The sequence below is a fragment of the Typopeltis vanoorti genome, chromosome 1, assembly GCF_054136105.1.
Source record: "Typopeltis vanoorti isolate ZY-2024b chromosome 1, IOZ_Tvanoo_1.0, whole genome shotgun sequence".
Taxonomy (NCBI): domain Eukaryota; kingdom Metazoa; phylum Arthropoda; class Arachnida; order Uropygi; family Thelyphonidae; genus Typopeltis; species Typopeltis vanoorti.
Genome location: NC_143549.1, coordinates 15,366,187 through 15,393,712, shown reverse-complemented (window position 1 = coordinate 15,393,712; position 27,526 = coordinate 15,366,187). Strand labels below are relative to the sequence as shown.

General features: G+C 37.2%; 1 protein-coding gene across 1 annotated transcript in view; it reads right to left on the bottom strand.

Moving 5' to 3' along the window:
* Positions 1–27,526, bottom strand: part of Syx16 (syntaxin 16) — a 142,182-nt gene that overhangs the window by 71,418 nt on the left and 43,238 nt on the right. The gene's annotated exons all lie outside the window — the stretch shown is intronic.

Below are 27,526 nucleotides of genomic sequence, written 5' to 3'. Positions count from 1 at the left end.
CTATACTTTTAAGTTGTGTGAAATGATTCAAAACTGAAGGCACATTGCAAGAACCAGAAAGTATTGAAAGCATTCTGTCATGCAAGAAAGATAAAGCTGCATTTTGAAATACCTGTAAAAATATCTAAAAATATCCTGGGGATGCTGACAGTAACTCTAGGTTGCTACAGGATTTTCAAGGACCTTTCATAGTGGAGACATTTATGTTTCACAAAGCATCGAATTCTTGCAGAATATGCTGTGAAATATACTTTATCAGAAATCGCACCTCTAGCGGCTTGATAATGTATTATCAAATAACATATTTGATGCATTTTAAGAAAAATGGATTCTAAAATGTTTGTACACCTCAAGTGCCTTTTTAATATAGCTAAATTCAATCAACCATTTACTGATATCAAAAACTTGATAGCCTTGCTAAATAAGCATGATGTAGATAGACAAAGATCTAGTAGAGCAGTACCAGAATGACACGATGACATGAAATGTAAAGAATTTGTGTCACTTATTGTTGACGTCATTAAACAAAAATTAATTAATGAAATCAAACACTCCAGTAGAGAGTCTTCTTTTTAGATGCTTTTTGAATATTTCAAATGAGGAGGAACTTGTTTTTTATATGAGATACGTAGATAAAAATCAGAAACTAAAAGAGGCAACTGTTTCCATAATTCTTCTTCAAGATGGAACAGATGGATCAGGGAATCTGCAAAAAAAAAAAAAAAAAAAATTAGGGGCTAGTGGCCAAAATAAAGAGAGACATGCAGATTTTATATCAACACACTTGTTTCTGAGGATTAAAACAGCAGTAAAAAGTTATATACATTTTATTAGAATTCACCAAAAAAGACTGAAAGAAATGGGAAAAGCAAAAAGCAGTAGAAATGTTATAAAGAAAATCCAGAAGTTTGAGTATTTAAATTAGGTAAGGTGGATGCCTAATAGTGGGAGCACTGACTGCACATGTTAACAACTACTCTGCAGCAGTAATGCATTTGGAATTTGGAGGAAATAGGCAATGGGAAGGGGATGATGCTGCAACATCAAAAGGCTTGTTAAAGAAAACGAAGACATACTACTTTGCAAGAAGAATCCATTTTTATACTTTATTCAAACAATTGTCACTGGTTTTTCAAAGGGAAAACTTACTAATAATTCAAACAAAATACCATGTGGACAGTACCTTGAATGCCTTGAAAGAGGCTCCACAACCTTTTGAGAGGAAATTTTTAGATTACATAAATGGTGCAAGTGTACGAGATGTGACAATTTAATTCCTGGAATGCACCTATAAAAAAAATTCAGAACTATGCATTAATGGCTATTGTCGCCTTTGAAGTAGTCCCCTTGTGCATTTATACACTAGTTTAGATGGTGTTCTCATTTTTGGAAACAGGCCTGGAATTCTTTTTCCAGAATACTCTTGAGTTCTGTTATCATTATGCTGGATATCAGCGATGTCAGAAAATCTTTGTCCTTTTAGCAGTCTAATTTTGGAAACAGCCAGAAATCACAGGGAGCTAAACTGGGTGAATAAGCAGGATGACCTAATTCGATAATCGATTTTTTGGTAGGAAACTCTTTCACTATGAATGCACTATTGCTTGGCACATTATCATGATTTCTTTTGAAATCTTTCGCATATGGAATTCGTCAGTTAAAATTAACTGAAGAATTGGGTAATTGGAAAACCTGACTGTTTCTCGATTCATTTGCAATTCATCAGCGAATTGTCATGATTTCTTTCAAAATCTTTTGACATACCCAATTTTTCAGTTAAAATTACCCTGACTCTTTCTCGATTCATTTGCAATTCATCAGTCACATCATCTTTCATTCATCAACATCAAATTCCTGACATGTACCCTCAAGGGGTGTACAGGATATGATAGTACTACATGAAAAATTTACATCATTACTAACTTCCTATCTACAATTTTCCACAAATTAGTCTGTTACTTGTCAAGACTCCAATATTATCATTATCAGATCTTATATTTCTATCGTCTAAGGCACACTGTACCGTATCAATCCACCTATATCTTGGTCTTCCTATGCGTCGTTTTCCTGCCAACCTGGCAGAGAACACTCGTTTTGCTAATCTTTGCTTGCCCATTCTATTTAAGTGACCATACCACCTGAGATTAGATCTGTAAATGCATTCCTGGATGCCGACAATGTCAATTTCTCTCCTAATATCCTCATTTTTAATATGATATTGCCATTGATGCCATCTGTTCACATCTGTAATCTTTCTCAGGACTCTCATATCTGTGGTCTATAGTCTTTAAAGTGTTTTACTTCTGACCCAGCTCTCAGATCCATAAGTTAAAACTGGTTTGAATACTGTCTTGTATACAGCTAATTTAGTTCTGACAAATTTCTCTCTTATTCCATATGAATTTATCCAATTGACTTCCTACCATACCAGCTTTCTTGATTCTGTTGTCTATTTCCATATTTAATTTACCATCTTCACTAAAAATCGTGCCTAAGTAGCTGAAATGTTTTGTCTGTTCCACAGGTTCTCTGCTCAAACGCAGTTGACATTTTCAACGATTCTGCCTATTTTCATTGTCTTTGTCTTTTTATTGCTGACCTTCATACCATATCTATTACAACAGCTATTCAATTTAGTCAAGGAATCTTGCAAACTTGTAGCGGATTTATTTAGAAGTATAACATCGTCCACATAAAGCACAGAGCTGACATTAACATCTCCAATTCTGATATCATGCTTAACACCACTTTCCTTCATAATGTGATCCACATAGCTAATGTACATCCTTGTCTCACACCAGAGTTAACATAAACCATCTTCCTGTACTTCCTTCAATTCTAACTGCTGGCTTACAATTCAAATAAAGATTAAGTATTGCTTGATATGATGCCCCATTGACACCATATAACTGTAGCATATTGAATAGCTTCTCTCTTGGCACCTTGTCATATGCCCTTTCCAGATCGACAAAACTTAAATACAGATCTTTGTTATATTCCCATGCTTTCTCAACTATTTGTCGTAAAGTGAAGATGTGATCCTGACAGCCTCTATTTGGCCTGAATCCAGCTTGTTCTTCATCAAGCTTTTCTTCCACAATTCTTCTCAACCGTTTCTCAAGTATACTTGCATAGATCTTGCCAGGAACACTCAGTAGGGAAATACCTCTGTATTTCCCTACTGAGTTTTATTTCCCTTTTTATATGTGGGTACTATTAGAGCTCTACTCAAATCATCGGGAATTCGTACCTCTGTCCAGGCTTTCTGAACTATGCAGTGCAACCACTGTAAGACTTTTATACCACCATACTTAAACATTTCTGGTCGAATATCATCTACTCCTGCTGCCGTTTCACATTTCAAGCCTTTGATGGCTTTTTCTACTTCAAATATGGATATGTATTTCTGACTGTATGCCTGTTGAGTGTTTTTTTACGACTGTGTTGTCATCACTGCTTGTTTCATTTAGCAGTTTTTCAAAGTAATTACTCCATACGTCAAGGATATCTTTTTTCTCCTGTTTTCATGTCACCTTTATCATCTCTAACTCATTTTACAGCACTCTTTCCTCCATTCCTAAACTTCTTCAACAACCTCCAGAATATTTTGCCATCTTGATATTTATTTTCTATATTCTTGCCAAAGTCCTGCCATGACTTTTGTTTAGCTAGTTTCACACGGTGGTTAGCATTCTTGCATTTGTCTCTGTATTCTCTAAGAGCACAAGCAGACTTATTTGACAGGAACTTTTGATATGCTTTCTTCTTTTCCTTCACTGCCTCTTTAACTTCCTCTTTCCACCAGGGAGTTCTGATTTATTTTATTCTTGAAGACAATCTCACCACATGCCCTCTCTGACAGAATCAATCAATGTTTTCTTCAGAGTTTGCCACCGAATTTCCAAGGTTTGATTCCTGTTCTCAAACTCTTTCATTTTTTCTTCAATCAACTTTGTGTATTTTAGTCTACGGTTCACATCTGAGAGCTCCTCAACTTTTATTCACTTTAAAACTTTCTTACATGTTATTGTTTTCAATATGAAATTCAATTTTATCCTGCTCAAGACTAAATAGTGCTTGCTTCCAATTTTAAATCCTCTGTACACTCTGGTGTCCTGCATCAGGGAGAAACATCACTATCAACAATAACATAGTCAATGAGACTTTTCTTATTCCTTGCATCTTCTCTCCATGTGAATTTGTGCACATTTTTATGTTGGAACATGGTGTTAGTAATAACCAGTCCATGTCCTGAGTGAAAATCCAACAGATATTTGCCATTATTATTAGCTTTACTCTTTTCTCCAAATTTTCCTAAAATATCTTTGTATATCTGACAATCATTTCCTACTCTGCTATTTAGATCCCCAACAAGGACCAACTTTTCCTTTTACAATGTGTCAGTTGCTTTTTTCTAAAGCATCAAAAAATTCCTCGACTTCTACCTTAGTAGAATCTTCTGCAGGACCATAGGCACAAATAAGTCTCATTGTCAAATTCTCCATTCCGACATTTGCCCACATCACTCTACTTGAGACTGCCTGCCATTCAAGAAGATTAGGCTCGTATTTTCTGTTGAATACTATGGCTACTCCTTCTTTTCATTGATTGCCATTTCCTGAATATAACATTTTGTATTTATTTCTCAGAAAGATCTCACCAGTTTTTGTTTCAGTCACCCCTATTATGTTGATCTGGTACTTATCTAATTCTTCAGCTAGCTCCATTTCTTTGCCATTCAGACTTCTTATGTTGATAGTACTGATCCTTAACTCTGGTGATGTTGAGTTGGGGTGTGCTTTTAGATTTGTTCCAGTAGCTGACTTTTTGCTGTTCTCCCTGGTTCTCTGGCGAAAAGAACGGGGGCCGTGTTTAACTGGGAAACGCCCCAACCAGCATAAAATGGGGGGGGGGGTGGGGGGGGGGGGGGGTGGGGGGGGGGGGGGGTGGGGGGGGGGGGGGGTGGGGGGGGGGGGGGGTGGGGGGGGGGGGGGGTGGGGGGGGGGGGGGGTGGGGGGGGGGGGGGGTGGGGGGGGGGGGGGGTGGGGGGGGGGGGGGGTGGGGGGGGGGGGGGGTGGGGGGGGGGGGGGGTGGGGGGGGGGGGGGGTGGGGGGGGGGGGGGGTGGGGGGGGGGGGGGGTGGGGGGGGGGGGGGGTGGGGGGGGGGGGGGGTGGGGGGGGGGGGGGGTGGGGGGGGGGGGGGGTGGGGGGGGGGGGGGGTGGGGGGGGGGGGGGGTGGGGGGGGGGGGGGGTGGGGGGGGGGGGGGGTGGGGGGGGGGGGGGGTGGGGGGGGGGGGGGGTGGGGGGGGGGGGGGGTGGGGGGGGGGGGGGGTGGGGGGGGGGGGGGGTGGGGGGGGGGGGGGGTGGGGGGGGGGGGGGGTGGGGGGGGGGGGGGGTGGGGGGGACAATGCAATTGAAAGGGTCATCAACAGTCAACTTCTCCAATATCTAAAGAAATGTCAACTAATCAAGGACTACCAATATGGATTTCCTCAATCAAGATCCACAACAGATCACCTGGCCTAAATCATTCACCTCAAGATACGTGTCCTAAAAAAAGTTTGGAGAAACTTGTGCTGTTGCACTTTATTTGATAGCTTCTGGCATTGAGGCCTTCTCAGCAAATTGCGATCTTATGTATGTCTTCCCCCTTCATAAGTGGGATTGCCAGTTTTCTCTAAAGTTGTTCACCATATTTAATGGTGGAAGGTGCTATCTTCAGATTTTTCTGTTACTAACTTTGAACCCTATTCGGTTCTTTTTTTTTTTTTTTTGCTGAAAATGGCACTCAACCATCTCAAGCTTCAAGATCAATGATACATACCACAAACACTGCTCTGCAATAGGGCAATAACAGTCACCTTCAATGCTTACAAAACATGCTCAACTTAGTCTTTCCTAGTATAATCACATCACTACTACAGCATCTTCAGTGTCAGGAAAACATTGCTTAGTTTTTTGCTCAAGACATTCTTTCTCCTGTCCAGTAGCTGTACAAATCTCAAATCTGCTTGACTTAGAATCCTGCACCCACATTTAGAATGGTACACCTAAGTTTTCTCTAAAAATTCTTGGTCTTGAAGTAGTTCAGAGGAGAATGGCTTGGTTAATTGATGACTCCTCTTTACAGATCCTCTTCAGCCACTGTCTCATAGACAATAATTTCCTATACTGTGTCTCTCCTCCAGATATGTCCATTTTCACTGTTCAGCAGAATTATCATTCATTTATGTCCCCATTTCTGCTAAACATACTTTTACAGTTAAAATCGAGACTCAGCTACACCCAGTTATCTTTTATTCCATCTACCTCAGTTCTAGTAGTAAGACTTATGCGTTGGTTAGACATAACTGGTAATTAATTTCCGGAATTGACAACGCATATAAAGTAAATTAATTAAAGATAACTTTAATGAATCACTTCTATATTTCGGCAATGTCACATTGCCATCTTCGGGAACATAAAGATATGGTATGTGCACTAAGGAACTAACAAAGCAAATGAGGAAGAAAATAAGAACTAATTTTGTTCCTAAAGTCCTAATGGTGCCCTCTTGCGGGCTAATTTGGTAGTCTTGGCAGTTGGGCTGAAGTTCTCAAAATGAAAGTCTCCCAAATTTGGGGCAGGTTCATGCACCCAAATTTGTTGAGGTTAGGAACGTTTTTTAGAGCTGCTGAAGATTCTTTGAATAGTCTTTCGTATTTAAACTTGCTGCGATGGATTATTTTTGTCTTCTTCCAACGAATTTTATGGTGGGTATCTAGGGCATGGTCTGCCAGCCCAGAGCGGCTGTACTGGTGAAACCGGATGTAGTCTTGGTGTTCTGAAATCCTGATATTTGTTGTTCTGCCTGTTTGGCCAAAGTAGGACAATTTGCAGCTGCAAGGGACCTGGTATACACCAGGTAGGTCTAGGGGAAGTGGTTGGTCTTTGGTAGAGCGGATAAGGGATGCCAACTTTTTATATGGTCTGTAGCAGGAAGTAAGGTCATATTTTTTGAGGATATTAGTTATTTTTTCAGAGGTGCCCTGGATGTAGGGGATAGTGATAGACTTGGTGTAGTCTTTATTGTGGAGGGGGGGAGGGGGGGTTGTGGTTTATAGGTTTTAGTATTTTTTGGATTTTTTTGGGGTTGTAGCCATTGGCTAAGAAAGTGTTGAGGATGTGGTTTAGTTCCATAGTCAGGGCTTGTCATCTGAGCAGATTAATTTTGCCCTGTTATATAGTGTTTTTATCACCCCATATTGTTGTGAGGGGGGGGGGGGGATTGCTGGTGAATGTATCTGCCAATGTGGGTGGGTTTTCTGTAAACAGAGAAAACCAAAGTTCCATCAAGCTGGCGGGTGATTAAAGTGTCTAGGAAGGGGAGGGTGTTGTTTGTCAATACGGCAAAATGAGGTTGAAGATATCGAGGCAAATAAATCGTCTGACGTTCCTAAAACGCTGCCGGGATAACAAAGTGATCCCCAACTGTGTCAAATTAAAGCACCGTTTCACTTCCGAGAAAGCTCTACGCATTTACAACCGCACTAGCTTCGCCCTGTTAAGAGAACAAATTACCGCGACGCGCGTTCTCCTTGCCGACGAAAACAAAACCTTACGGGTGCTAGAGGAAGAGCTTTCTAACACACTCGGCCTTGATCTATGGTCGATACTTCATGACATCTCATGCACATCGGCAAGAAAGGAATTCGAAAAAATACGTAGTTGACACGTGAAAAAATACGAAAACCTGACAAAGACTTCTACTTCTGTACCCCAGCCACCACTCAACACAGTAGTCAACCTCTCGTCGGCAGTTTTAAAGACTGAAGCACTCACCGCACTTTCACGTGGTCACAATTTCGCCCTAGCTCCAAAAAGGATACCTGCTGAAGAAATCATGATCCAAATAGAGCGTGGAATTCGCAACCTGCCTAACCACATCGCCAACAACGTGAGACTGGATGTAGTCTGTGTTCTCACGAAAGCCAAACCTCCAAAATCCAACTTATCCAAAAACGAATATACAGCCCTACAAGAATTAAAAAACAACAAAAAAATAGTAATCACCAAAGCTGATAAGGGAAGCGCCACTGTGGTACTCAATCAAAAAGACTACAAAGGTAAGCTAAATTCTTTAATACGAGACCGTACTACTTACCTCCCCATTGAATATAATCCGACCAACTCTCAGATCAGAACTATCCACAGACTCCTTAAGAAAGTCACTTCTTGGCCTGTGGAAGTCACCAACAAACTTAAACCTTATAACTCTAGACCCCCCCGATTATATGGACTCCCAAAAATACATAAACAAAATGTGCCATTACGTCCCATAGTGGATGGCATTGATTCCCCCACATATAAATTAGCCAAACATTTAGCCAAAACGCTCACACACTACACTGGCAACACACCATCACACATAAAAAACTCGGCCCACTTTAAAGCCAGTATAGAAAACCTCACACTCCAACACACTGACATAATGGTCAGTTTTGACGTCTCCTCCCTATTCACTAATGTCCCACTCAAAGAAACCTTTGAGCTCATCCAAGCCAAGTTTCCTCCCGATATCTCAGCCCTATTTCAGTTCACAATGAACTCAGGCTATTTCGTTTGGCAAGGAAAGTTCTACAAACAGATAGAGGGGACAGCCATGGGTTCACCACTTTCCCCACCCTTGGCCAATTTCTTTATGGAGACATTTGAAGAGAAAGCCTTAAACTCCACCCCACAAAAACCCACTATTTGGCTTTGTTATGTGGATGATGTGTTTGCTATTTGGCCACATGGCTCAGATACACTCCACTCCTTCCTAGCACACTTAAACAACCAACATCCCAGAGTCCAGTTCACCTTAGAAAAAGAGGAAAACAACACCCTCCCCTTCCTAGACACTTTAATCACCCGCCAGCTTGATGGAACTTTGGTTTTCTCTGTTTACAGAAAACCCACCCACATTGGCAGATACATTCACCAGCAATCCCCCCCCCCCCCCTCACAACAATATGGGGTGATAAAAACACTATATAACAGGGCAAAATTAATCTGCTCAGATGACAAGCCCTGACTATGGAACTAAACCACATCCTCAACACTTTCTTAGCCAATGGCTACAACCCCCAAAAAATCCAAAAAATACTAAAACCTATAAACCACAACCCCCCCTCCCCCCCTCCACAATAAAGACTACACCAAGTCTATCACTATCCCCTACATCCAGGGCACCTCTGAAAAAATAACTAATATCCTCAAAAAATATGACCTTACTTCCTGCTACAGACCATATAAAAAGTTGGCATCCCTTATCCGCTCTACCAAAGACCAACCACTTCCCCTAGACCTACCTGGTGTATACCAGGTCCCTTGCAGCTGCAAATTGTCCTACTTTGGCCAAACAGGCAGAACAACAAATATCAGGATTTCAGAACACCAAGACTACATCCGGTTTCACCAGTACAGCCGCTCTGGGCTGGCAGACCATGCCCTAGATACCCACCATAAAATTCGTTGGAAGACAAAAATAATCCATCGCAGCAAGTTTAAATACGAAAGACTATTCAAAGAATCTTCAGCAGCTCTAAAAAACGTTCCTAACCTCAACAAATTTGGGTGCATGAAACTGCCCCAAATTTGGGAGACTTTCATTTTGAGAACTTCAGCCCAACTGCCAAGACTACCAAATTAGCCCGCAAGAGGGCACCATTAGGACTTTAGGAACAAAATTAGTTCTTATTTTCTTCCTCATTTGCTTTGTTAGTTCCTTAGTGCACATACCATATCTTTATGTTCCCGAAGATGGCAATGTGACATTGCCGAAATATAGAAGTGATTCATTAAAGTTATCTTTAATTAATTTACTTTATATGCGTTGTCAATTCCGGAAATTAATTACCAGTTACCTCAGTTCTGTGGAACAGCCCTCAGTTCTTTACGAAGAATATCACAGATTACTTTATTCCTGAACCAAGTCCATAATGAACATACCGTTGTACATAATGAACAGCGTGTTGCAGCACATTCTGAGGTAATGTGATTAACGGGGAAGCAGTGAGTGTCAGTGAAGTTTAATTTTCATGTGAATAAGTTTGTGTTTATCTTTTCATTATTGTAAGTCTAAATTTTGATATTAAAGATTTAATTTGGCCCAATGGAGGGGAAAAAAAAAACACCAAAGAAAAGCAATTTCTTTGGAAATGAAAATTGCAATTTCAGATCGCTTAGCAAAAGGAGAGGGATCTACAGCAATTGGTAAACATTTTAATTTAGGCAAATCTACTATAAGAGCAATTAAAAAGAATGAAGTTACAATAAGAAAATCTGTTATTTCTGCCACAAAACTAAGTGCCAAATTATCATCATACTCAAGAGATGCTTTATTAGAAAAAACGGAATGATTGCTCCGTTTTTTGGATTGAAGAATTAGCTCAAATAAGAATTCCTATAAGTGGTTATTTAATTAAATAAAAAGCTCTTCGGTTTTATGAACAGATGAAGCAATTAGAGCATCTACTTCCACTTCCCAGGCTGATAAAGAATTTTCAGCTAGCAAAGGATGGCTAACCAGGTTTTTAAAAAAGGAATGCACTTCATAATGTGAAGATTACAAGCGAGGTCGCAGCAGCAGATGAAGAAGCAGCCAAAAATTTTCAAGAGAAGTTAGTCAAAATTATATGACTAACTGTGATGGATAATGTCCCGATCAAGTGTTTAATGCTGATGAAACAGGATTGTTTTGGAAGAAAATGCCTAGTCGAACTTACATTGCAAAGTCTGAGAAAAAAGCAAATGGGTTTAAAGCAAGCAAAGATCGAGTAACATTATTACTTTGTAGCAATGCATCAGGGGATCGAATGTTGAAACCCTTCCTAGTAAATCAATCTCTAAGACCACGTGTTCTAAAAGGCAAAGATCTAAAACAGCTGCCGGTACATTGGATGGCTAATACAAAGGCCTGGATAACAACTGCTGTATTATTGAATGGTTCAATAATTGCTTTGTCCCAGAAGTGGAAACATATATGAAGCAAAAAACTCTCGATTTTAAAGTTTTATCAATTGTTGACAATGCACCAAGTCATCTGCATTTAGAATATACAAATGTGCAGCTGGTGTTTTTTCAACCCAATACAACAAGCATTATTCAGTCATTAGATCAAGACATAATTGCTACTTTTAAAAAATATTACGTTAAGCACACTTTTCAATTTATATTTGATAAACTACAAAATGAATCATTAAGAGTAACTGACATTTGGAAAAAAAAATTCTATTTTGGACTGCTTAAATCATGTTGCATTTGCTATTGCTGAAATAAGACCGCAAACTTTAAATGCCTGCTGGAAAGCAGCTTGGCCTGGATGTGTTGCAAACATTGCAACCATCCAAACATTTACATTATCAGCTGAAATCATTACTTTAGCACATTTAGCCAGCATGATGTAGACGAATTGCTTGTGGATAATGCCTTAAGTGACGATGATATTATTGGATATCGATTAACTTTAGATATCGTTGAAGATCTAGAAAACGATAGTGAAGCAGAAGAAAAACCTGTCCCCTCTCACTGCAAATATAATTGGATAAGGTCTTGAACTGTGAAATAAATTGGAAAATCATTTTCTTGTTAATGACACAAATTCTGAATGAGCCTTTAAATTCCAACGTGAACTGAAGAACTGTATGTCTGGATATCGCAAGCTGTATAAAAAAATTAGTAAAATCATCATTGCAAAGTTTAATCACTGATTACATTGTCAGAAGAAAAAAATAAGCACAGAATGAGGGTGAAACTAATTCTGTTTGTGAAGAACCTTTGCCATACAGATCTGATGCACCAGTTCGCAAACGTTACCGAACATTGTCTAATAGCAATGATAATTCTGATGAAAAAAAAAAAATCACTTTTCTATAAAATTAAATGAATAAAGCTTTAAAAACAAACTCAGACATTCTTATTTTCCTGAATTTTTATAAACTTTTATGCGATTTTAGGTTTAATTTAATTCATTGCTTCGGTTTTATGCAGTTTTAGAAAATTATGGAATGTATCCCTAATTTTTCAACGTAAGTTAGGTCTTTTTTGTGAGCTTTTCTGTGGAACGTATCTACAGCATAAAAAGACCCGACTGTGTGTGTGTGTGTGTTCATATTTATATATATACTGACTTAGAACCGAAAACTAGAATAACAATTAAATTTATTGAAAATAAAACATTTTTCATCGGATTGTTCGACTTCTTCAGGCGTGGGAACATAGAAAGCAAATAAAAAACACTATAAGAAACATCGTATCACTATAAAAACGACTATTATCGACTATTATCTGTATGGCAAAGGCAATGGTTTTTCCCAAACAGAAGTAGTTTCACCCTCGTTCTGTGCTTATTTTTTTTCTTCTGACAATGTAATCAGTGATTAAACTTTGCAATGATGATTTTACTAATTTTTTTATACAGCTTGCGATATCCAGACATACAGTTCTTCAGCTCATGTTGGAATTTAAAGGCTCATTCAGAATTTGTGTCATCATATAAAAAACACTATAAGAAACATCGTATCACTATAAAAACGACTATTATCGTATAATTGTCGTTTTTATAGTGATACGATGTTTCTTATAGTGTTTTTTATTTGCTTTCTATGTTCCCACACCCCTGAAGAAGTCAGATAATCCAATGAAACATGTTGCTTTTTGAATAAATTTAACTGTTATTCTAGTTCTTGGTTATATATAATGTCCTTTAGTGATAATATAGTCAATGTTTTCCACGTCCCGACTTAATTTTACAGTTTTGGTCTTTTGACTGCTGATTGTCATACTACAGAACTTATTCAATTTAGTTAAAGAATCCTGAAGACATGTAATGGATTTATTTAAGAGAATAACATGATCAGAATAAAGTGGTGATTTTTTTAACCGTTTTCATAACACGGCACACCTAGACTAATTATTAAAATTCTGCGGCACACTAAAAATATATTCTTTTAATTTTTTTGATGATCTGGCAAAAAATAGGCATAATTTTGAGTGATTTACACACACAAGAAGATGGAAGACCAGACACTAATAAATAAATGCGCAAATTACGACATTATTTCTTTCAATTAATTTGTTTTCATAAATCTCACGGCACACCGGTTGAAAATCGCTGGAATAAAGTAAAGAGCTAAGCTGAATATCTCCAATACTGATAACAGACATTATGCCATTTTCCTTCATGATGTGATACATATAAAAGATTATGAATAACAGTGAATATAATGTACACTCTTGTCTTACACCTAATTTTATATCAAACCGTCTTCCAATACCTCATTCAATTCTAGATGCTGATTTACAATTTAAACACAGACTATATTGCTTGATATAATGATATGTTTACACTACATAATTGCAGTGTTTTGAATATTTCTCCTGTTCCATTATCATATTTCTTTTTCAGATCCACAAAACACTTAAATAAAAATTCTTTTCATTATAATAAAATTATGAAGATAGTCACCGTGTTAGAGTAATAACTTCAATTTAATATAAACAATATAGTAAGTTTTTTCTTAAAAAAAAAAAAAAGGTCAGGCCAACAGTGCTACAATTAGTGTTATTATGTACATTGTATTGTGACTTGTCTCTGTATACATCAAGATGATAAATCTGATATGAAGGTCGAAACACCAAGTAATTATTTTTGTTTATATTAAACTGAAGTTATTACTCAAATACAGTAGCTGTCTCCATACTATTATTATAATTAAAACAGATTCATATTACTTCCATGATTTCTCAACTATTTGTTTTAAAGCAAAAATCTGATTGTGACAACCCTTATTTCACTTGAATATAGCTTGTTTTTTTCTCTATTTCTCTTCCACAACTTTTCTTACTCCATTTTCAAGTATGCCTGCATAAATCTTACCTGAGACACTAAGTTGGAAAATTCCTCTTTAATTCAGTTTAATTTCTGTTTCATGGATAGGTACCACGAGAATTCCAATCATCTGGAGTAGAGCTTCAATCTAAGCCGAGGCTTTCTTGAATTATGCAATGTAGCCACCGTAAAACTTTTAAACCTTAATAGTTAAACATTTCTGATCAATTATCATTATTATTGGACAGTAATTCTTGTAGAAAGGCTTATATGTTGGCAACACATGACTATTAAATTATTTAAGAAATTTATAATGTATACTGGAATATTAATTAAAAGAAACTTTAATAAATACTTCTTATATTTCGCAATGTCACATTGCCATCTTCATGAGAACATACAAATATGGCATGTGCACGCAGGCACTACAAAAAACAAATGAGGCAGAAGATAAGACTACTGTTGTTCCTAAAGTCTTAACGGTGCCTCCTTAGAAGGCTATATTGGGTTGTCTTGGCCGTTGGGCTGATGTTCTCATGATGTAAGTCTCCCAAATTTGGGGCAATCTCATGCACCCAAATTTGTTGAGGTTTAGAATATTTTTTAGAGCAGAGGTTGATTCTATGAATAATCTTTCGTACTTAAACTTGCTGCAGTGTATTACTTTGGCTTTCTTCCAACGTATTCTGTGGCGGGTATCTAGAGCATGGTCTGCAAGCCCAGAGTGGCTGTACTGGTGAAATTGGATGTAGTCTTTGTGTTCTGAAATCTTGATATTCGCTGTCCTGCCTGTTTGGCCAAAGTAGGACAGTTTACAGCTGCAAGGGATCTGATATACCCCAGGTTCTAGGGGAAGTGGTTGGTCTTTGGTAGAGTGGATAAGGGATGTCAACTTTTTATATGGTCTGTAACAAGAAGTCGGGTCACATTTTTTTTTTAAGGATTTTGGTTATTTTTTCAGAGGTGCCCCGGATATGAGAATGGTGATAGATTAGTGTACTAATTTATTGTGATAGATCACAATAAATTAGGGTAATCTTTATTGTGAAGAGGGGATGTAGTTTACTGGTTTTAATATTTTTTGGGGGTTGTAGCCATTGGCTAAGAAGGTATTAAGGATATGGTTTAGTTCTGTGGTTAGAGCATTGTCATCTGAAAAGATTAATTTTGGCCAGTTATATAGTGTTTTAATAACCCCATATTGTTGTGATGGGGGGGGGAGAGGATTGTTGGTGAATGTATCTGCCTGTATGGGTGGGTTTTCTATACATAGAGAAAACCAAGGATCCATCAGGATGGCGAGTGATTAGTGTCTAGGAAAGGGAGGCTGTTGTTTTCCTCTTTTCCAAGGTGAACAGGACTCTGGGATGTTGGTTGTTTAAGTGTGTTAAGAAGGAGTGGAGTGTATCTGAGCCATGTAGCCAAATAGTGAACACATCATCCATGTAACGAAGCCAAAGAAGTTGGCCAAGGGTGAGAAAAGTGGTGAACCCATGGCTGTCCCCTCTATCTGTTTGTAGAATTTTCCTTGCCAAATGAAATAGCCTGAGTTCATTGTGAGCTGAAATAGGGTTGAGATATCAGGAGGAAATTTGGCTTGGATGAGCTCTAAGGTTTCCTTGAGTAAGAAATTTGTGAATAGGAAGGAGACATCAAAACTGACCATTATGTTGTTGTGAGAGGTTTTCTATTGGACAGGAATTCCTCATGATATCCATAGATTCTTTGTGAGGGACCCACACAATGCCAGCCTGGTTAGTCAAGTGGTTAGTGTACCAGCTCTCCAATCAATAGGTCATGGGTCTGAATCTCACCATGGGATTGGAGGCCTGAAGTGGATGAAAAAGTTTTGTGTTTGTCTCTAGAGCAAGGTTTTCAGACGATGTAAAAATAAATAAAAAAATTACAAAAATATAAAAAACTGACAAGAAATGGGTTAAAAATCCTTAGCCCACCCATGGCTATAGGTTTAGTAATACCCTTTCGTGGGTGATAACCACAAAAAAAACTATCTATTCAATATCTAATTTGTCACAGCTCTCCTTGAATGCATTCACTGACACTCCATTACACTCATTTACCATTCTCTAAATAAAAAATTCTGGTCCTTACATCCTTGCTAACCATACTCTATTCAATTTCTAGGAAACCTCTTGTTCTACTCACTCTAGTCAAGTGCTGAAAAATTCTACTGCAACTACTTTTTTTTTAACAATCAAGACAAGCTCAATAAACTCAAAGAGTTTGAGTTTATTATTATCATGGTCATTTAGAGCTTTTACAAATATCCATACCCAAGGTGGGATTCAAGCCTGCAATCTGTTGGTTGAAGAGTGGGTATGCTACAACTCATCCAACCAGGCATTTTTTACTACCTTTTTTTCTATAACACACAAATCCTCAAATCAATCACGGGAAGCATTCTATAGATCACTCACCATCTAAATCACTAAAAATTGGATCATCCCCCAAGATTATCCCCCAAGAAATCCAGGTGATCAGTGCATAGTAATCCAGATGTAGTCATTTAATTATTAATTATAATATGATTTATAGGAGGGAACAGAAAAGGATCCCTTAAAAAATTATCAAATGTTCATGACTAGTTAAGTTGTGTAAGTAAATGACAACATGGTTATGTAAATAGCATACCCCCATTCCATTCAACAGGCTTAGAGTTCGAATCCGCAGTCACATGGATGTTTAAAAATATTTTTTAGGTGGGAGACAATTTTTGTTGCTTTGAGTGAGATCACTACTCTGCTTATTTAAGAATTGAAGTGGCTCGAAAGCAAAGTACCATACTTAGTGTTCTTAAAAGGAATGTAGAAAGACATTAAATAACAAAATGTATAGCTTACATGAAATTATTTAAAAGTAAAACTTTTGCTCATTTATCATAGGCATCAACATAAAAAAATGGAGGCCCCCCCCCCCCCCCCCACTATCAAGAAAGCATCATGAAAGTTTTAGTAATGAAACAAACCATTTTTTTTTGCCTCCAGTTTTTTTTTTTTTTTTTTTGTACTGACACAACATCCAATATGTGGATTAACATTTTACTAGCATATAACTTCTTTATGGCATTTTAGTCCTGGGGTCTGCCGCTCAGACTTTGATGGCCTTTGTGTGTAACAGCGTGTACCTTCCATGATGAGCCTTTTGACTCCATGGAGGTATAATAATAATAATAATGTAAAGCTGTAAGCTTTACAAACAATATTGTGAGTATGAAAAGAGGCTAGCTTCATATGCTAAAGAACCCAAAAGAACTTTCCTGAATGTGGGCAGTATACAGGTAACAGAAGATATTGTGAACTAATGAGTGCTCATTTTGCTAAAAGCTATTAACCAAGTGCATGTGCAACATTGGGCTTAATGAAGGAACTCGGCTATATGAGGAAGAAGTACCAGACTTGTTGCAAAAGTGCATAATAATTCAGAAATAGGGGATGATGAAATATCAGTGTGGATACTGAAAGTGTGTTTGTTTGAATTACACAAGGGGAATGAATATACTGTGATACTTCTGAACTTTGCTAAAACTTCTTACAGGAGAGAGATCACGGAAGGCTGCTGCATAAATTAAAGAATATGGAACTGGATTATAAGCTATTCGCTTTGTTGGGAAGATGAGAGTCTGCAAGAATGACCAGTGGTGTGTATGTACCCCAGGGATTAATCATTGGTTCAGTGTTATTCAGGAGACATAGTTATATGCTGATGATACAAAGATATGCAGTACTTGCAGACAAATGATTTGAATAAGCTGGAGTTGTAGGCATGTGAAAAATGGCTATCAGTTCAAAGTTAGTAAATGTAAAGTATCACCCTTTGGCATAATAAGATATCCAATGGCATATTATATGGGTTGGATTATGCTGGAAGAAACTAAGCAAGCAAAAGCTGTGGTAGTTTTAGTAGATAGGAAGTTGAAGTTCTGGGGCCCACATAGCAAAGACTGTGAATGCAACTGAGAGGATAATTGCATTGCTCACATGGAAAGCATTGAGACTAAAGGTAATTTTGCCTCTTTACACAAAGCTTTGATATGACATGGTCTAGAATACCGTACACAGATTGGGTCTCCTGGTTTCTGAGATACAGATGAAGCAGGATTGGGTGGAAAGGATAATGTTAAAAATGATATCGGGAATGGAATGTGGATTATCAGGAAAGATCCGAGAATTTGTGGACTGCAGACACTAGCAAACAAAAGAAAGAGATGCGAGACGTGATAGGGCAGAAACTTACAAATTTCTAATAGAACTGTACAGGATGCCAGGAGATGGAAATTTTAATTTTATGGAGTGGGTGGAGGGGGAAGAAGAAGAAGAAAAGGCATCCATAGAAGTTGAGAAGACAGTCCAGAAAGGGACGAGAGCTAGATTTTCTCTCAGAGCAGTGCATGACTGGAGTAGTTTGCTTTTAGAGATGGTGAATGCAGATAGTGTGAATGAATTCAAGAGGATGTATGACAGGTGGCATATGTGCTCTCTCTTGTAATAATTGCATTAAATATGAGGCTCACTAAAGAAGCAAAAAACAAGAATCAAACCAGAGCACAATCCACATTACAAATTCGACAAAATCCGGAACATCAATGGAAACAACTTAATCTATGAAATTCTCCACATGAAATATACAATGCTATCTGCAAACTATTCCAGGATCTATACAAGAAAGCAACCAGACAACCATCTAACAAAAGAAAAATAAGGTATTATCCCAGGATTAACAATGAAATTCTTGTCTTTCACTGCCAATTCACAATTTCCAAATTCTATACTTTGGGGGATGGGGTAGTCAAAAAACTCTCCCTAAAATTCTCAAATCTTAGAGAGAAATATTTAGAATGTGGAATTGAATAAAAAAATGAGGGAGAAAAAAATGCAAATAGTTCCAAACAGATAAGGAATTTATGAAAATAAATAAGAGAAGGAGGGGGGGGGTGCCCAAGACATATTAATAAAAGTATTTCATCTCGAAAATTCAAACCTACAAACTGCCAATAACTTCAACATTAACTGCTGCATAACTATCAATAAATTATATAAAGAGTTATAAAGAGAAATCTTTATAACTCTTTATATAATTGCAAATGAGTCAATATTTATGCTGTGCAATGAAACAGCATACTGATGATATATTAATTTGATGAGCAAAAGAACTTACAGATGACTTATGGATTGTACTTGAACAGATTCATGGATTTGAAGTTTATCATTATTGGCACCTCCATAGAGTTCAAAGAATCATTCCATGTTTGTAAGTGCTTTGTCTGTTGATGGGTTCAAGGAGAGGTATGATAGATTATGTGGATAGTTATCATACCTCTCCTTGAATCCATCAAAATGCAAACCACTTACAACATGATACTGGTAATTCCATTCATTCACCACTTTCTAAGTGAAAAACTAGTTCTCACACACCTACTAACCATGCTTTTACTCAGCTTCCAGGGATAAACCTCTTGTTCAGGCCCATCTAGCGAAGTGCTGAAATATTTCTTCTGCATCAATCCTATAAAAGCCTTTAAACAACTTTAATGTTTCTATCATATCCCCTCTTTCTCTCCTTGGCCAACTTCTGCAATCCACACACCATCAATCTATCCTCGTAGGGAACATTCCACAGACCACTCACCATCTTGGTCACTCGCTTCTGAATCTTCTCCATCACTTCCTCATCTCCAACAAACCTGGGAGATCAGACCTGAGCACAGTAATCCAGATGTGGACACATCAAGTTGTTATAAAGTGGGATAACAACTCCCTCATCTTTGCTTTCATTTTAGACAAATTGTGGAGACTACGCCTATGTTAGAAATAATCACTTTAATTTCCCAACGTTTTGACCTTCATATAAAGGTCATCATGTGTGTATATGGGTGTGGGTATACACCCACCCACCCACACACACACACACAGATAAGCTATATTACATTTCAAACAGTATGCCACAAAGACAATGATTTGATCAACTGTTATTCTACTGGCCTGATCTCTAGTGAAAAGAATAAAAAAAGAAGAAAAAAACTACATCAAAGCTATATTCTGTTTAGAACATTATCAAAGAAGAAATTTATATATAGTTTTATTAAATCAAAAAGTAGTGTCCTAATTTAACATGAGAGTTTTTATACTAGAATTAAAATCCTGGATTACTTGCAGTCCTATTTATAATTAACTCTTGGACTTATCTCTACATATCAGTGTGTTCTTCAATAGCCAAGTAATCTTATGAGCTACTTTAGCAACCTTAGTAATATGTCCTCTAATTAACTCTCTGTCTACCACCACCACCCCTAAGTTAGAAATTCTCATAATATATTCACTATAAATATTAAAAAGATATAGCAACAGTATATAACCCTGAAGCACCATTTTTTCCCACTTGAACACTGTTTTTCCAAAGACTGCGTTTTACTAAAGCTTCTTGGTTGTCAAACAGCTCTCTTATGAAGAGAATTAGATTCTTGGGTATTTCCACTGATCTCATTATAATCCACAATATGTTGTGATATATGCAATCAAACATTTTCTTATGTTCAATAAAATAGATGAATACTTCCTTCTGAAATTCTCTTGTTCATTCCATAATCCATCTCATGTTTGCTATTTGGTGTCTAGTTACTCTACCTCTCCTAAATCCTGCCTGTTATTATGGCATTTCTCTATTCACATATGACTCCAGGTTTTGTTGGATCGCTTTCAGCATAACTTTACTTGCATGTGAAATTAAAGCAATGGTTCTATAATTCTCGCAATCTCTGAGATTTTATTTTTTGGAATTGGGATGAATACTGATGTTTTCTAATCTCTAGGCCAGTATATTTTCTTCCAAACCTGTTGACAAATTGCAGTCAATATATTCACCACTTCATCTTTAGATGCTCTCAATAATTCCACTGACACTCCATCAGCTCCAGGGGCTTCTCCTTTTGGCAGCTGTTTCATTGCTGATATCACTTCACTTTTCATTATCATGAGTTACTCAACAAATTCCATTCCTTTCAAATTTTCCTTCAATATTATTATCTTTCTTGAACAAATCCTCTATATACTTTTCCATCTTTTCTTCATTTCCTTCTTCTTCCATCAGACATTTTCCCGAATTACTTTTTACAACTAGTAATCTAAGGATAAACTTCCTTGTAACATAATTTATTTTTCTCAACACATCTCTTGTTCTATCGTAATACTGCTTTCTTCAATTTCCTTGCACCTTTTATTTAGATGTTTTGCTTTATTTTTCCTGGTCTGCCTCTGGAAATCTGCGCTCAGTTGTCTAAACCTTTCTTTGTTTCTCTGAAGTTTAATTTTTCTTCTTTCCACTGCTATTTGAATAGCCTCTTCTAATACAACTATTTACAATCTTTCTTTCTTGTTGCTTTACTTAGAGTCTTCTTTGCTGCTTCAATGACTGTACATATTTTCTTTTCCCAGTTTCTCTAATTCTCTGCCTGTTTTTTCCCAACTTTTTAATTTATTTCCAACTTCTACTTTAAATGCTTCATTTATATGATTTAAATCAAATATCGGATAGTGTCATGTTGTTTCTTCTTAGCCTTTAATTTCAATTTAACTACAGCTATCAATAATTCATGATCTGTCCCAGAGTGTGCACCACGTAGTATTTTTGCTGCTTGGATAGCATTTTTCTACCTTCTGATGGCAACAATATAATCTATTTGATTTCTGTATTCACCAAGAGCTGAAGTCCATGTGTACAATCTATTACAAAACGATAGTAAATTGCTAAGGTATGATCGAACCTTCACAAACCCATGTTACTCTCTTGTACAGTATCATATTCTTATCCACCCAGTCTTGAATTCATTTTATGACAATTTTTCCAGTACTTTTACCACCATGCCTGAGATACTGAACGGTCTGCCTATAATATGCTACTGCAGTTTTAGAACCTCCCTTATGTAAGGGAATTATTTTGCCTTCTCTTCACTCCCTTAGAACTCTACTAGAGCTGAGAATTAACCTGGCGTTAGTAAGGTGGGGTGTCACAGACCCCAAAGGTTTTAAATTGACTATAACTTTTTAACAACATGTGGCAATGAGTCATTCCTCAGTATAGCTTCCCCTCCTATAACCTGCTACTCAACACCATAAAAGACAGGCTGTTGTGTGCAAGTAAGTTTAAGTTTAGCAAGTAAAATATACGTGCTTTGATCACATAATTCCAAGGTGCCCTGACTGTGCAATTACAGAAAATGAAAATTTTTAGTTGGTGATATCACTGATATGATTTAAAATATTACAATAAATGTAAGTCTTAAAAAAATAATTATTAACCTCAATTATCATGTTAATTTTCTTCATCATCTGTTGTCATTAACCTCAATTTTCATGTTAATTTTCTTCATCATCTGTTGAAAATAGTTCTTCAGATTCATTGTTTAAATGATCATCATATGGATCCCAGTTCGAATCCGGTGAATTGATTTTGTTTTCATCGTCATCAGTGTCCCACAACAGATCATCTTCCATTCCTTACCATCCATAAGATTAGAGATACCACAATTTTTAAATGATTTTATTACAGTTTCTACTTTTACTTTATTCCATGATTTGATCACAAAATTGCACAACATATCAAGTGATGCAGCACGCATAGATCTACCATTTGTAAATGATTTTTCACCAGTCAACATCCAATTATTCCACTCTTCTCGCACGTGATCTTTAAATGGTTTGTTCAAGCAGATGTCCAGTGGTTGCATTATAGAAGTTAAACCACCTGGTATAACAGCAATTTTTGTGTTATTTTTTCTAGAAGACTTTTAGTATTCTCAGTTAAATCACTACAAAATATATCCCATATTAATAAACTGCATTGTTGCAGCCATTGGGTGATCCCCGTTCTCATCGCACATTTTTTCTTTGGCAATTTTTTAAAAATATCTTCTTTCTTCCTCCATTCTCTTACCATCTTCTCAGTTATGTCAAACTTTCTTGCAGCAGCACAGTTATTAGTTTGCTTTGCCATTTGAATTACCCTTATTTCAAATCGAGCTTCATACTTTCTTCTTTTTTCATTGCTGGTTCCATGATTTTAGATGATAACAATTTTAATAATCCTAAAATTAAAAAAAAATGCAAAATTAATAATTAAAACTGGGGCTAATCACTTTTAATTAGGGTAATTCACATAATTTATAGACGTGTGGGGTGTGTTTGATGGCAGAAAAGATTTGTATAAGAATGATGGCCTGCACTTGAATTCATTTGGCATCAGAAGCCTGGAGAAATTACCTCTTGGTATGAGACTTAATGCAGAGCGTCAGGGAAACTAGAACATCAAAAGAGGAATGGGAAAAATATGTGTGAAAGTTCAGTTATGGTATACAAACGTGATAAAGATATAAATGCCTTTGAACATGGTTATGTATGTGGCGAAGGAGTGGAAAAATATGCTTTGGGTTCGAACTTTTAAGTATGTCTGGGGAGGGAAAAGAGAAAATTCTAGAACAAGACCAAATATATTGCATATCTAATTATAAGAATAAACTAGGTCACAATTTATTATGTCTATACACAAATGCCAGGAGCATTAAAAACAAAGGGGTTGAGTTTGTTGCTTTATTGAATACGATTGGCCTAAGAATGTTGGTATTAGTGAAACCTGGCTATCAGAATCAGATATGGTAAGTGGGATCGAGTGTAACGGATATACTATTTTCAGGAATGACATAAGCGATAGGAGAGGAGGAGGAGTGCTACTAATGACATCAGATGACTTAAGTCCAGTTAGGGTACAAATACAAGAAAACAATGATGGTAACAATGTCCAATGTAGCAATGAGTTTGAGTCTATTTAGTGTTATGGTGGGGGACGAAGAAATGCATTGCCAATTTAGCCTTATGGGTACCAAGCGAATGATCATTATGGGTGACTTTAATTTTCCAAACATTGATTGGGTAGAAGAGAAATCTCTTAATCAGAAAGAACAAGACTTTATTGAATTGTTGCAGGATAACTTTCTCAAGCAGCATGTGAAAGGAACTCTAGGTCAAAAAGTGTTGGATTTGCTCATAGCGTCAGAAGGATCTCTGTCAAGAATATAGCTATTTTACCACCAATTGGCGACAGTGATCATGCTGTTCTTTCTTGGGAAGTATCTACTTGTATTGAAACTCCGATTAAATCAGGCTACATGCTGAATTACAAAGCTGGAAATTATGATCAACTTAGAAGATTATCATCTTTGGTCCCATGGTATCAGTTACTGAATGGAAAAAATGTCAGCAATGCATTTTTTCCATTCAGTAAGGTAACAATGATGGTAACAATGGCTTATTTATTTTTAACAATGATGGTAACAATGCCTTATGCTTGAATAAGGCACTTTTATAAAGTGCCTTATTCAAGCATAAGCATGCTCGATGTGCAGCCTTATTAAGTTATAAATCCACAAGAAGAAGATGATGTGGTAAGAGTATCGTGAGCATAAGAGTGAGAGGAGTTATGAAATATATAAAACTCAGGCCAGAAAACGAGTATTGTGAGAAAAGCTAAAACGGAGTATGAAAAGAAATTGGCCATGCAAGCTAAAGGAAAACACAAAAGAATTTTATCATTATGCAGCAAGCAAAAGAAAGAATGAATGTGGAAGAATAACTTTATTGAATGCAGATGGCACACGAGTGTCAGAAGCCAAGGAGATTGTTCAGTTAATGAGTGCTCACTTTGCTAAGATATATCAACCAGATGTATGTAGTATTGTGCACAGTGCTACTGCTACATTGGATGAAGAGTTAGAGGTTCATGAAAATGAGGTTGAAGAACTTTTGCATAACCTGGATAAGAATTTGTCAATAGGGACAGATGGAATATCTGCCTGTTTGTTAAAGGAATGTTCAGTGAATTGGCTAGGCCTTTCACACATTTGTATAACTTGAGTCTCAGCTCAGGAATGATACCGAAGGAATGTAATATAGTTCCATTGCACAAGGGTGGTGGAAAAACTGATGTGTCTAACTGCCGACCTATTAGTATTTCTGGTGTGGTGGTGAAGATTTTAGAGAAGTTAGTAAGAACTTACATACAGAAATGGATAGACAATCATCCTATACTCTGCAGGGAACAGCATGGGTTTACTAAAGGAAGGTCATGTTTTAGCAATTTGCTCATATTTTATAATAATGTTATGGCCGAGTTGGATAAAGGAAGTGGCTACACCATGATAATGTTGGATTTTTCTAAGGCATTTGATAGGATACCACACGATAGGCTGTTGCATAAACTGGAGAATATGGGATTGGAACATAATCTATTGACTTGGATCAGGGGATGGTTAACAGACAGATATCAAAAAGTGGTATACAGTGGGTGTGAATCTGCCAGATTTAAGGTAACCCAGTGGTGTACCTCAGGGTTCAGTCCTCGGGCCATTATTGTTCAATCTATACATTAATGACTTCAAGCAGGGTCTATCATCAAATTTGCAATTGTTTGCTGATGATGCAAAGATAGGCAGGGCAATCAGGGATGCTACTGATATTCAGCAATTACAAAATGATTTGAATAGACTGGAAATCTGGGCAAACGAAAATGGCTGTCAGTTTAATGTTAGTAAGTGTAAAGTTATGCACTTTGGCATGATTAGAGATCCAACAGCATATTATATTAGCGGGGTTATGCTACAAGAAACTGTAGCATAACCCCGCTAATTTAGATTATGAGGACAGATTGCGAGTATGTGGATTACAGACTCTGGTGATATGATAGAGGTCTATAAACTTTTAAATGGGTGTTATAGCATTTCAAATGATGAAATTTTTTGTTATATGGAAGGCGGGGAGAGTACACAGGGGCATCCATGGAAGTTAAGGTTGTTCTCAGTCAAGAAAGGGGTAAGGGCTAGTTTTTTTTTTCTCAGAGAGCAGTGAGTGAGTGAGTGGAATAATTTGCCCTTAGGGGTAGTGAGTGCATCTAGTGTAAATGAATTTAAGGGAAGGTATAATAGCTGGGTTGGGTAATTTACAGCCTCACTCGATGAGTCCTTGACTCGCTAGAGGTCTCAGATAATAATAATAATACCAAAGTGCCTAAAAATACTGATTTATTTATTTCATTCATTATATAAACTAGGAAGAGTATATTTTTTTGAAAAATAAAGATGTTTAATTAGTTAAGTATTTTGGAGTAATAAAAATTTAATTTTGTGGATCTGCGTTTTTATTCTGTAAAATTACAGGACACTTAAACAATATGTAATCTAATATTGATAAAAAGATATGGATTTCTGTAATACACTACATTATTTGGGTGAGTATGTGGGACCCCACATAACCACTTTTGTTACATTTTCCCACCTCATCAGCGCCGGGTTAAATTAAAGAGCCTAGTCAGAGGCATTGCCAGTTGAAAAACTTGAAATTTCTTGAATTTTTGAAAAACCATTCTTGAAAAACCCAAGCTGATATCCCATCTAATCCCACAGCTGTATTTACCTTGAGATTCTGCAATATCCTAAGAACCTCCAATTCATCCACCACTGTTCCCAGTCTCTGTAACCTCAATTGGACTGTGGAACTGACTGTGCTGTTGACCTGGATGTTTAATGAAGGTCTTGCAATGGGACAGATTCCTAGAGAGTGGAAGGAGGATAAGATAGTAGTATTGCATAAAGGAGGTATCAAACTATAGACCTGTTTGTATTTCTTCTGTAGTTGTTAAGATTTTGAATAAACTGGTGAGAACTTGTATACAGAATTGGGCAGATGAGAGTAATATTATTTATGCAAGCCAGCACTGTTTTGTTAAAGGATGTTTTTGTTTTAGTAATCTGGATACCTTTTACAACAGCGTAACAAGAGCAGTGCATGAGGATAAGACACACACTGTCATTTTTTTGGATTCTTCCAAGGCATTTGACAGGGTGCTACATGACAAATTATATATGGGGGGGGGGGGGAGCAGTATCAGGGAGTTGATGAAAGGTTACAAGTGAAGTTGTGAAGTTCCACAGGGTTCAGTCCTGGGACTATTGCTGTTCAATCATTATGTCAATGATACTGTCACAGGACTACAGGGATATGATGTGAAGCTTAGGAGGGTTATTAGGAGGGTGATGTTTTGGCTCTTCAATAGGATTTGAATAAGCTGGAAAGGTGGGCAGATGATTCTAAATTATTAAATCAACTAAAAATAACAAAACAAAAACAATCCATGACAATCTACAGTTGCAAAGATTGTATACCACTTTCCTTGTTAGATCAGATCACTTCATTCCCACTTGTACGAGAATTATCAGGATTGTTGTATACCCATACCAGAATTTTTCCAAAAGAAAACCAAAAAACAAACTAACCAAACCCAAAGGCCTCAACTACAGAAATAACAGCACATGCAAAAGAATACAGTCACACTCCACAAAAAGAAAAAGTAACCATTTTCATCATCATCATCATCAAATTCCTGCCATGTACCCTGAAGGGGTACAGATATGATAGTACTACATGAAAAATTTATATCATTACTAACTTCCTATCTACAATCTTCCTCAAGATCAGTCTGTTACTTGTCAAGACTCCAATATTATCAGATCTTATATTTCTGTCGTCTAAGGTACTTTGTACCATATCAATCCACCTATATCTTGGTCTTCCTCTGGGTCATTTTCCTGCCAACCTGTAACCATTTTTACGTTCCA